This window comes from Astatotilapia calliptera, chromosome 13 (genome assembly GCF_964374335.1).
Source record: "Astatotilapia calliptera chromosome 13, fAstCal68.1, whole genome shotgun sequence".
Classification (NCBI taxonomy): Eukaryota; Metazoa; Chordata; class Actinopteri; order Cichliformes; family Cichlidae; genus Astatotilapia; species Astatotilapia calliptera.
This window is the reverse complement of record NC_137434.1, coordinates 3,577,026-3,589,028: the sequence shown is the minus strand read 5'-3', so window position 1 is coordinate 3,589,028 and position 12,003 is coordinate 3,577,026. Positions and strand designations below refer to the sequence as shown.

The window sequence follows — 12,003 nt, the reverse complement described above, 5'->3', positions numbered from 1 at the left end:
TTTTTTCTACAGAAAGTTTAACTTCCAGTTCAATGTTTTTAATTCTAAACAAACATAGTTTCAGACACTAGAAAATGTTAGATATCAAACCAGCTTTCCCAGAACCGTTCTGGCCTTACAGTTCTTCTCATCTAAGAATTCCTTTTGGCTTGTCATACAGGCGATAATTCCATATAAGGAGGTAGATCCGAACTCTAAACAGGTTACTGACAACCTTGAGGACATTGAGAAGTTTACATCAGATCAATGTGGATGATGCACCTCCACATTACTACATGGAACAAATGTTTTTTCCATCCTTCTTTGTTTCTAATGCGAATTAAACAAATCAATGGCTTAAGTATCATGACCTGAAAACTACTGTTCATGTAACGATAGAGTCAGTGTACATTAATCTATACAGATTTTCAGAAAATGTTATTCAACTATCAACAGTTACTTTATAGTTTAGTTTAGTTCTCTGAATGGGATCTGAGACAAAATGAAAAGTTGAGAAATCCATCATATTTTCGTGTAAACATTCAAAGACACTTCTAGGGTAGACATCAAATTGAAACAGAATAGCTGTACTGCCAGTAGTAACACTCAAGTAGATCTCATCAACTCATTAGAGGCTTGATCGACTAAAGCTTGGGCCGTTATTCACCTGTTATGAATCTCCTGTACTCCCAGCATTGTTTTCTGAAGAGCTAAGATAACATTAAACCATCAAACTGTGTCTGCACTAAAGGTCAGGCAGACCAAAACTTTCGACTACCAATTACAACCGGACAGAGGCACAGCGTATAATGTGAAATATTACTGACGAAGTCCACAAAATCATGTTGCATGTTACTAGAACATCTGTTTTGTTTTTTAAAGCTACTTTTTGGTTATTTCAGTAGGAGAACAATTTGGAGCTAAAACTATGTAGTTGTCTTTGGGTTAAACTGAGAAGCTGGGATTGACCTCTTTCAGTATTGCCATAGCATCATGAAATGCTACCAAAGGCCACCTTTGGCTTAAAAATAAAAAACAAGCCGGAATGATAATTAGATGACCTTGGAGCGAGCACAGACTGCTTTTGGGAGGAGCTGTTACTTCCCTTTCTGTTTTCATTCGCATATAAAAGAAAAACACTTGTGAGAGGTAGAAAATGTAGCACCTGACCAAGTAACTCCTATTCATCATACAAGTTCAAACCTCTACAAATATGAAGGTTGATTTTTCTTACTATGTGGCTGCATTTTCATTAGATCTGAACTTTAAAACCCAGGCTTTTTAACCTCATCAACTTTGTGCCGAAGCTGAAAAGCAGTGGATCGCTCCGTTTCAGATGTGATCGTTCAGCTGATTGAAATGTTGATGTATTAAATCCACAGGGTCTCTGGAATCATAGTGTAAATCTCCTCATAATGGAGTTATTTGTCGAGATTGCTCCTCTCATGATCATCGTCAAATGGAGGTCACTCTTTCCCTGTCATTTTTATTTATAACAACATCACTGATATGTGATAATAAGCATATGGAGGCATGGAGCATGTTTGAAATATTTCATCTGAGCATATGTTTCCATAGGCACTGCTGCTGGACCGAGTCAGAATCGTTTCCTGGGATGTCTTATGAGATGATAGCTGCAGATGCCAGGTCTGTGTGACTGCTCTGCTGTCCCTAATAACAGTAACTCTAACAGTAACTCAGGCCTGCTCTATTGATCATGAAAACAGAGCATCACTCATCTAGAGGAGAACAAAACAAGCCAATATAGCTTTCAAATGCTTTACTGCCTTCTAGAAAACATCAATGCTGGAATATTGGCCCAGTTTACATAAAAGAGCAAGGAGAGAGAGAGAGAGAGAGAGGAAAGAAAAGATGGCCGACGTTAAGCTGTTAGTCAAGAGAGCCAGATTTACCGTTTCTATTTCTACATTTTCTCTCTGCGGATCGATGGAGGAGTCAGTTCATTTTCTCTGACATCAATACTGCGGAGCCCGGTACAGTTCGCTCCCCTCTAACTGCCTTTCATCCTGGCCACACTGGAGCTTGTAGATGCTGTTAGGCCAACGCTCGAGGTGGCGGCTGCCCTCCCCAACACGGGATCAGCTCTGGCTCACCTTACAATGCTGTAACCTCAGCCGGGTGGAGGACAGAAATGAGGGAGAGAGGAGAATTTTTTGAAAAAAATAGCCGACCTCTCCTGAGTGGTTTGGGGTGATGTCTACCTCCTTTTGTAGTTAGTTACTGGAACTTTCCAAGACCTTTTTCTGACTTCCCGCTCAGCAGCAGGATGCTAAATGTTGGCCCGGCTACTGCATTTCCTGCCCTGGCATATGTTTGTGAAGGTATCTGGTGGGGGAGCTGGAGCTTTTCAGAACTCCTTTGGAAGTGTGTGTTGCCTTCGCTGGCAGCTCTCTACAGCCCCCCACCCCCTCTAACCCCAGCTCAAACCTTAAAGCAGCACAGGGAGAGGAGGCTGGCCTGAATCACAGCGCTAAGGGGCAGCCCCAACCTCCAGCTCAGTACCCTGACCTCACCTCCCGCACGGGTGGGGGGGGGGACTTGGTCGTCAAGGAGGCCTGTGGAGGAATGGAGGGGGAGGATTGGGGGGGTGTACTTGGCAGGCAACTTTAAAAATGCGGTACAAGGTGCTTAAAGGAACTCATGCTCCAGGACAGAAGCACTAAAGTCTGTTTATGTGACTTCTGCTTGATGATCATGTTCCCTTTTTTATTTTATTTTTCTTTCCCCCTTTTGCCTTGTTTGATTTTTTTTTTCTTTTTACAAAAACTGGGCACATGTGCACTCAGAGAAATCAATGCATTTAATAGGTTTGAAGTTTCTCTTTGCTGACGGTACAGCAAAATCCAAGTATCCAAAATAAAAAGAAATCTTTTGTCTTTGTTACATTAGGAACAAATTGCTGTCATCAGAATTTAAAGTTGCCATACATGACACAGAGTGACCTCTATGGCCTGATTGGTCCCTGAAAAAGGGCCAAACCTGGTCTACTAGATGACAAAGTGTGTAAATAACAACAAAAACATGTATATATTTTAGTAGAAAAAAAAGCTACTTCTAAATTGGTTTTAAGAGGTGAATTTTTTTAACCTTTTATTAAACTATAATTTTAATGTTTTTGAGAACCTGCAATAGAGCTGATCAAATTAAACTTAATTGCAGATAATTGTTTATTTTTAATTTATTTTGGGGGAACAAAAAACAATATTTATTAATGGGCCCAAAATGGTTTGTATGAAAAGAAGATCAGTACTATACTGTACAAAGATCCACTCAAGAAAGTCTTTGTTATAATCTTAGACCAGGACATGGCTAACTGGGGGACTTGGGGAGAAACTGATTGACTTTGAAATAATGTATCTGTCCATCATTAAGCAGGCAATTAGCACGATTAGCAGAATGCTAAAAAAAATGTTATCAGCTGAAACAGTATCACTACAAATCAAAGTAAAAATAAAATGTGGGTTTTTTTCCAGTTCAGATGAATTATCATAGCTGTATTGAAAACTAAAAAAGAAAATGATTATTTCAGCAGTTTAGCTAAAATTCATTAGTGGTTTTCTCACGAGCGCTCTCTGTTGCTCTTTTGGCTGAACTGCAGCAAAAACAATTTCAATGGAATTTAGAGGAAGCAAAACTGCTTTCCTAGATCAGCTCTGTTTACATGGGCAGAATCTGGAAGCTTGAATAAACACAGTGCACTTCATACAGAAAGTGAATCTAGACTCACAGTTTAAAAAATGTTTTCCACTTCATACTAACACATTTCTTCAGATTGCCTAACGTCACATGCAGAATCTCTTTTTAGGGTCTACATCTGTGCCTGAGCAATAGAGCCAATGCTCACGTATCCCATAATCCACTATGTAACCACAGAAGCTTATGTACAACATATTGCTGAGACTCTGACCCTGGCACCTCCTAATTAGGCCTAAGTGAAGTGTTGTTGTTGTCTTTGAGCCCTTCTGCCCTTGCCTGCAGTTACCTGCTCCGACATGGACTCCAGAAGGAACTGCCATTCAGTCTCCGGTGTGTTTGCGATACACAGACACACACACACACGCTATAAGAGTCTGTCCCTACCTCCGGGCAAACAGATGGAGGCAGCGCGGGTGTTCACAAAAAAATTGGAGTCCTCGGAGTGGCTACGTTGTCACTGCAGCTCGTGATTTTTGTTCATATGACAGAAATGCGGTGTGCCGACTTTTACTACAAGGACACAGAATTAAAGTTTGGGTTTTTTTAAGCATAAATCTGACAGTGATACACCGGAGCCCATTCTCCTAATTTTCATGACAACGTGGGGCTAGTATTAGCACGGACAACAAAAACAGAATTAGAAGAACATTTCCTCTGTCAAAACTTGAAAGACTGTTATGTTTTTTTTGTTTTTGTTATTTTTATTTTATGCACACTGCTGTCAGTGTGAGACAGAGGTTACATCCAAAAATAGACAGGAGTTTTTTTTAGTAAGAAACAAATGATGCAGCTTGTGCTTTTGCTAGAAAATAGAGTCAAAAAACATCAGAAATCATGTGCATCTATATTTAAATGGACACATTTTCCCTGCCTTTCTCTCTCGCACACAGGCAAAAATCACACTTTTCAGTTTCCCTCCGCCCCCCTTCATTCGTGAATTTTGCCATTACAGAAAGTTGTGTGACTGTGTGTGTGTGTGTGTGTGTGTGTGTGTGAGAGAGAGAGAGAGAGAGAGACTGCATGCAGTTCATTTGTAAGAGAGCCGCGACCTGACAAATGTATTCGGCTCCCAGCAGCACTGCCAAGCCCCAAAATTCATGTAAAACACCAGTAACTCCTGGTGCTTTTTAAAAAGGGATCGGCTGATACAGGATAATGATGGAGACTTCATCTTGATTATAGGAAACCATCCCCATCAAATATTCCATTCCCTTTTTTTATATTCAGACTTTATGGTGAAAAAAAAGAACAAGAAAATCAAAATGATGTACCTGGAGCTGGAGGCATTCAGGCATGAGCAAAGCGTGGAAGAGGCAGAAAAAAGAAAGTGGGTGTGTGGAGGTAGAGAGGTTTATTGTAGTGAGAAAGGGGGGAAATATGAAGTAGAGTCCTTTAATACAATAAGTCCAGAAAATAATTTCTTCTCAAATACAGAATTCTAATCTTATTTTTAAAATGGATCAAATTCTTTAACCATATTTTCCAGTGTGCAAACCCATTTAGTTCTCTGTAATCGTTCTCATATAGCAACTGTTCAGCATGAGATAATTATAAAGTGGTCATATGGTCCCTTTAAATAAATCTTTAAATATCTGATACAAAGTATTCAATAACCTAAAATTCGAAGAAGAAAAAAAAGAAATGAGCAAATATTGTGCTCTGTGGCAAACAACAGAGCTGCATTTAAATATTGGATTAGGAAAGTGATCGTCTTCTAGTATGTAATGTCCTCATATGAGGGATTGGACAACTCTAGATAACATTTAACAACTTACAGAAACCTACATTTTAAATCTATTTTAAACCAATTTCAAATTTACCCATTTAATCTAAAATTAAAAGAACAAAACTGCAAATGACTTATAGTTTGCAGCCGACTCTGGACTTTGTTCTAGTCAAGATTTGAGTTCTGCGCTGATGCATGCCACTGGTCTTGCCTAGTTTGACTGTTAATCAAACACATCCTTTCTTTTGTAAAAGAAGATTTATTATCTTCAGACTCTTTTCATGTAGGGGTCAATTCTTGGCTCCATTTTATCTTTCTGTTTCCAGTGTGTCAGATCATTTCTAAACACAATAACAAAATAATTTCCAGTGTTTTGCAACTTTATATTCCACTGACTGATAGTTACTTAAATACAATATCAAAAGTTGTGACTTGTACAATGTTAAATTTTGGAAGTCACAGAGTTTTACAATTAGTAATTTTACTTGCAATCTGAATGTGATCTTTGACTTCGAGCTTTGTTTTGATATACAAATCACCAAGGTTGGACACTCATGATTTTCCCACCGTTTTTAATATGTTTTGATGCCTGCGAAGCCCTTTGAACCTCCCCGTGTGGCACTGGGCTATTCAAAGACGCTGAATTTCATTTAAGTGAACTAAGAAATACTGCATTTTGTTAAAAGCTCTGGCAGACCTTGAAAACCCATCCATGAAGAGGTTAAACACATTACAGAGTGAAAGTAACACAGCTTTTACAGGCATGTCAGCACGGGTAAACCTGGAAAAAAGCTACTAAGAATAAAGTCTAGACTATCTGAAGCCAAGAAAGGAAAAACAGCAAAAATGCTGACTGCGTAAGTCAAGATGGAAAACCACTGTAAAGAGATGCCTCAGCTCGGCAGATAACTGGAATAGGCTCAACTTTCTAATAAGAGCTGCTTACGACATGGGAACAGCATGGGAAATCTACAGCACATCCTGTCATGATGCAAGATACTACTGTCTCTAGGATACTAGGCTCAAGTCCTGGCTAAAGTGGCTGAAGTTCTCAAGAGATGCAGGGTAATGGCAAACTAATCTATATCGACAGCAAGAGCTGCTTTGATGGTTTTGACATCCAAGCACATTTCCAAAGAAGGAAGGCCAGTCTGTCAGGTTGTCAAGACGATATTGATGGACCTCAGGAAGAAGCTAGTCTTCCCAATAGAGATGATAAAACCAGCCAGATATTGTCTTGTGGTCCATAGTAGAGTAAAGGATCCTCTTCAAGCTTACCACACATTGGGAGGAAGCAATGGCATTGGTATATGAGGAAAAAATATCTTAAATATGCTGAGTTGGCAGTGGAGTGCCAAGAGGCTTGCTGAAAAGCCAGGATTTACCCTTGGAGGTTGGCTGTCAGGGCTTTATAGGCCAAACAGTTCAGCCCAGCCACTCCGTGGTCAAAAGTCAAATGTGTATAGTGCTGGCGGAGCGCTGCTGACGTCGACTGAGAAAATTGTCAGGCGGTGGAAGGAATACTTCGAGGACCTCCTTAATCCCACTGACACGTCTTCCGAGGAGGAAGCAGAGTCTGGGGATGAGGGGAATGACCCGCCAATTTCCGGGGGCGAGGTCACTGAGGCAGTTAAACAACTCCTTGGTGGCAGAGCCCCTGGTGTTGATGAGGTCCGCCCCGAGTTCCTGAAGGCTCTGGACGTTGTAGGGCTGTCCTGGTTGACACGCCTCTGCAATGTTGCGTGGAGATCAGGGGCAGTACCACTGGACTGGCAGACCGGGGTGGTGGTCCCCATCTTTAAGAAGGGGGACCGGAGGGTGTGTTCCAACTACAGGGGGATCACACTCCTCAGCCTCCCTGGGAAAGTCTATGCCAGGGTGCTGGAAAGAAGAGTTCGTCCGTTAGTCGAACCTCGGATACAGGAGGAACAATGCGGTTTTCGTCCTGGTCGCGGAACACTGGACCAGCTCTTTATCCTCTCCAGGATACTTGAGGGTGCATGGGAGTTTGCCCAACCAGTCTACATGTGTTTTGTGGACTTGGAGAAGGCATTCGACCGTGTCCCTCGGGGTGTCCTGTGGGAGGTGTTGCGGGAATATGGGGTGTCTGGCCCATTGCTACGGGCCATTCGATCCCTATACAACCGTTGCAAGAGCTTGGTTCGCATCGCAATAAGTCGGACCCGTTCCCGGTGGGTGATGGGCTCCGCCAGGGCTGCCCTTTGTCTCCGGTTCTGTTCATAATTTTTATGGACAGGATTTCTAGGCGCAGCCAAGTGGCGGAGGGCTTTCGCTTTGGTGGCCTCAGAATCTCATCTCTGATTTTTGCAGATGATGTGGTTCTGTTGGCTTCATCGGGTGAGGGCCTCCAGCTCGCACTGGAACGGTTCGCGGCCGAGTGTGAAGCAGCGGGAATGAGGATCAGCACCTCCAAATCTGAGGCCATGGTTCTCAGCCGGAAAAGGGTGGAGTGCCCACTCCGGGTCGGGGATGAGTTCCTGCCCCAAGTGGAGGAGTTCAAGTATCTCGGTGTCTTGTTCGCGAGTGATGGGAGAAGGGAGCCGGAGATCGACAGACGGATTGGGGCTGCAGCTGCAGTAATGTGGACGCTGCACCGGTCCGTCGTGGTGAAGAGGGAGCTGAGTGTAAAAGCGAAGCTCTCAATTTACCGGTCGATCTACGTCCCTACCCTCACCTATGGCCACGAGCTGTGGGTAGTGACCGAAAGAACGAGATCGCGGATACAAGCGGCAGAAATGAGCTTCCTCCGAAGGGTGGCTAGCCTCTCCCTTAGAGATAGGGTGAGAAGTTCGGCCATCCGGGAGGGGCTCAGAGTAGAGCAGCTGCTGCTCCACATCGAAAGGAGCCAGCTGAGGTGGTTCGGGCATCTGACAAGGATGCCCCCTGGGCGCCTCCTGGGTGAGGTGTTCCAGGCATGTCCCACCGGGAGGAGACCCCGGGGCAGACCCAGGACACGCTGGAGAGATTATATCTCTTGGCTGGCCTGGGAACGCCTTGGTATTCCCCCGGATAAGCTGGAGGAGGTGGCTGGGGAGAGGGAGGTCTGGGCCTCTTTGCTTAGGCTGCTGCCCCCGCGACCCGGCCCCGGACAAAGCGGATGAGGATGAGGATGAGGATGGACTTTCAAAAGTTCTTATCTTCGACAATTAAATGAGGCAGGAATATTATTGTTGGGGACTTCAAATATAACTACTAAGGAGTTCCGAGCATCATAGAGTCTTTTAATTGCGTTCAACATATATTGTGGCCTACTCACACACTGTAGGACATGCAGGTTCTTGCTGCTACCTCTGGCTTTGAATTCCACTTGTTTTCTATAAAGAAAACAATTATCTGATCTGATAAAGGTCCTGTCAGTTATCTGATAGGACCTTTTCTGTTAGAATAAACAAGTTCTCCTCTAATACGACCACCCTAACCTTTCACAATGGTCAGTCCTGAGTCTAAAATTAATTTCATTGTACTATGCTGATGACATTCAGTTGCATATGTCTTTTAACCCTCAATAGCTGAATAGGCTGTCCACCCGAGTCTCATTTTACCCAGATTAGCGAATGATTCTTTAGTAATTATCGCATCCTAAAAGTCACCAAGACTGTGACCACCATTATAGCGCCTCCTGAATTACATCCTAAAATCAGTCAGACTCTTGCTTCTTTTTGTTCAACTGCATTTGAAATCTTGATGGAATATGTATGTAATATGAAAATTGCAACATATGCTCTCCTTGGTTGGACTGGAGAAAATTATTCAAGAATTTGTGTCATTGTGCTTAGATTGTAATGCCTGGTAATGTCCTCTTTGGATAAGTAAGTAAGTAAGTAAGTAAAATTTTATTCATAAAGCACCTTCCTAGATAAAATGATCACAAAATGACAAAGTATAAAACAGAAACAGACAAAAGTTAACAACTTTTGTTACGTATGTTACATCTTAGATATATCATCTCTTTCACATCTCCAAGTGATAACATTTTTTACAGCCAGGCTATTAATGTATTCTAGTATGGAAGCTCATATTAACTCTATTTTATATTTTTTGTGTTGAGTTCCAGTAGATTTTAAGATTGAAAGTTCTTGCACTTATATACAGAGAACTAAATGGCCAAGCTCCAGACTACACTGGAATACAAAAAAATAAATACAAAATAATTGGCTCCTGGGAACTTCAGACCGGCACGTTATCTAGTGTCTTACATTGATTTAAGATATGAAATCCAATAAAACCTTGCAGGTCAGGTCAAGTGAGATACATTCTTTGTATCTTGACTTTTTTGACTTATATTTGAATATCATTATAATAATAATAATAATAATAATAATAATAATAATAATAATAATAATGGATTGCATTTATATAGCGCTTTTCGGGACCCCTTAAAGCGCTTTACAATACCACTATTCATTCACTCTCACATTCATACACAGCAAATTCAAAAGTGTTAAATGTTTTGGTGTTAATAGTCTTCTTGCAAAAGTAGAGTTAATTTTACTCTAAGCAGAGTCACATTCTTTTAATGTAACTCTGAGGTGTAAAATGATAGTAGTTGAAATCGAGTGTTAAAAATGAGTGTTTCTCTGTCAAATCTGGAGGTGTTACAATGGAAACATTAACTCTTGACCTCTTAACTCTGAACTCCTAGAGGGGCTATGACACCAATAGAGTGAATTCACAGACTCCGCCCCCAGCACGGCTCCAATCGAAGCTGAAGTGAAGCCGTTTCAGAACATTTTGCTCTACATATTTGAGTTGTTTGCCATGCTTGGTAAGTCATTTTTTCAAAGATTGTTTCAATTATTATTATGAGCTTTTACTTCTGTGGCTCTTTGGAGTTGAGACAAAGCTGTGTGAAAGGCATTAGCCATGTTGCTCGGTGATAGCATAATATTCTGTTTTAGCTAGCTGAAAGGTATTGTTTGCGGGCAAATACCACAGCCTTGAAAAAAGCTTGCATGTGAATTTTCAGTCAAACCTTTGGTCAAATACACCTAAAACAATGTGTAGAATGTGAAATGTTGGTATAACGGTGCTACTTGAAGCCTGAAACCGATCGCCCATAAAAAAAAATAAATAAATAAAAAAAAAAAAAAAAAACACGAGCAAACAGCAGTAGCTGACGTCCTGACTGGATTCTACGTTAGCATAGATCCCTCCAGAGTTTTGTGCACACGGTTTAGGTAAAAATTAAAAAGGTTGAGGTTTTACATTTAGTTCAGTATTACCTGTTGCCTGTGTCTTTGTCTTTTGGGAAAATACTTTACACAAGTAATGGCTCAAAGAGGATTCCTTTTTCTTTTTTACTGTGCTGCAATTGTTTACTGGATTATTTGTGCCATTAATTAGTGTCAACTAATTTTTATTCAATCTCCACACAGGATATGCTTGTGAAGATGGAATATGGGGGAGAGCAGAAGTGCGTTGAAGTTCCACAAAGGGATGAATGAAGGACATGCATATTGTATTGAAGAAATAAGTGATGAGAATTCTGTTATTTGCATTTACCATGTCAGACCTTTTGATAAACACAATTCTAATGAAAGTGAGAACATGTACACTGTTACATCTTTCAGAAAATGTTTTGAAATTGTGGTGCACAGTTCAGAATAAATGTTTTTCAAAAACCATTGCATCTTTTTAGTAAATGTTTATTTCCAAAAGAAATTTCTAGAAGTTCAGAACAGTAAAATTCCCGCTTTTTAGAATGAATTAGAAGATAACTCTTACGTAGTTAAACTAAAATACTCTTTGAGAGTTAATATATAAACTCTTAACACCAAGTGTTAAATTATCAACTCCAGACAGATTTGGTGTTTAACACTAAATCAGAGTTAACGTACCAACTCTCCAAAAAGAGTTAAATTAACACTCTCTGGTGTGGACCCATATAGACACTTTAGTAGTGTTGAAATCAAATCCGACAGTGTTAATTTGGACATGCTGGATTTGCTGTGTACACTGGTGAAGGCAAGCTACTATAATAATATATCATCACAGTGCCTGGAAGTTTAACTTTTTCTACCAAAAATGTTTTAATGTGTTTATTCTGAAAACAGACTAAAAGGTGATAGCTGACACATCAAAGATATTACGTATGTTACATATTACATAGTTTAGCAAAAAATTAAATGAGATCAGCATGCTGAAAAATATTTGAAGCATGTGCCTTTGAACTTGGACTGCACATCTATTTCTCTTTGCAGGACCAACAGTAAATGGTCTACAGTACAGTAGTCAACAGTAGTTATTATTAGAACTTATTAGAGAGCTAAGTTAGTGGAAAACTAAGCCTGTTTTTCCAACTACTAGAACAGATTAACTCCAGTATGTTTTTTAATCCCAGCTCTAACATTCAAATTCTGAGGTCACAGGAACATAGCCATTGGGTTTTAATTTCGGATTCATTGCTAAGTTTTGAGTTAAATTGCGTTTTGTCCTTCCATATGTAACCGTGGATCCAAAGGTGCAAAACAAGGGGTGGAAAGAGGGGGGTAAGGAGAGGAGAAAGTAGAGGTCAACAGCAAGTCAAGGTAACCATATCCTGTTATTTCCCTCTGAGCAAT

The 12,003-nt window shown here is 40.7% G+C and overlaps 2 long non-coding RNA genes across 2 annotated transcripts in view; one reads left to right on the top strand and one right to left on the bottom strand.

The window, feature by feature from the left end:
• The window catches only part of LOC145419809 (uncharacterized), a 264,957-nt gene that overhangs the window by 198,081 nt on the left and 54,873 nt on the right, over positions 1-12,003 (bottom strand). The window lies entirely within an intron of this gene.
• LOC145419685 (uncharacterized) lies at positions 10,086-11,067 on the top strand. Its single transcript, XR_013901000.1, has 2 exons — positions 10,086-10,208; positions 10,819-11,067. It is a non-coding gene; the product is annotated as an uncharacterized LOC145419685 (long non-coding RNA).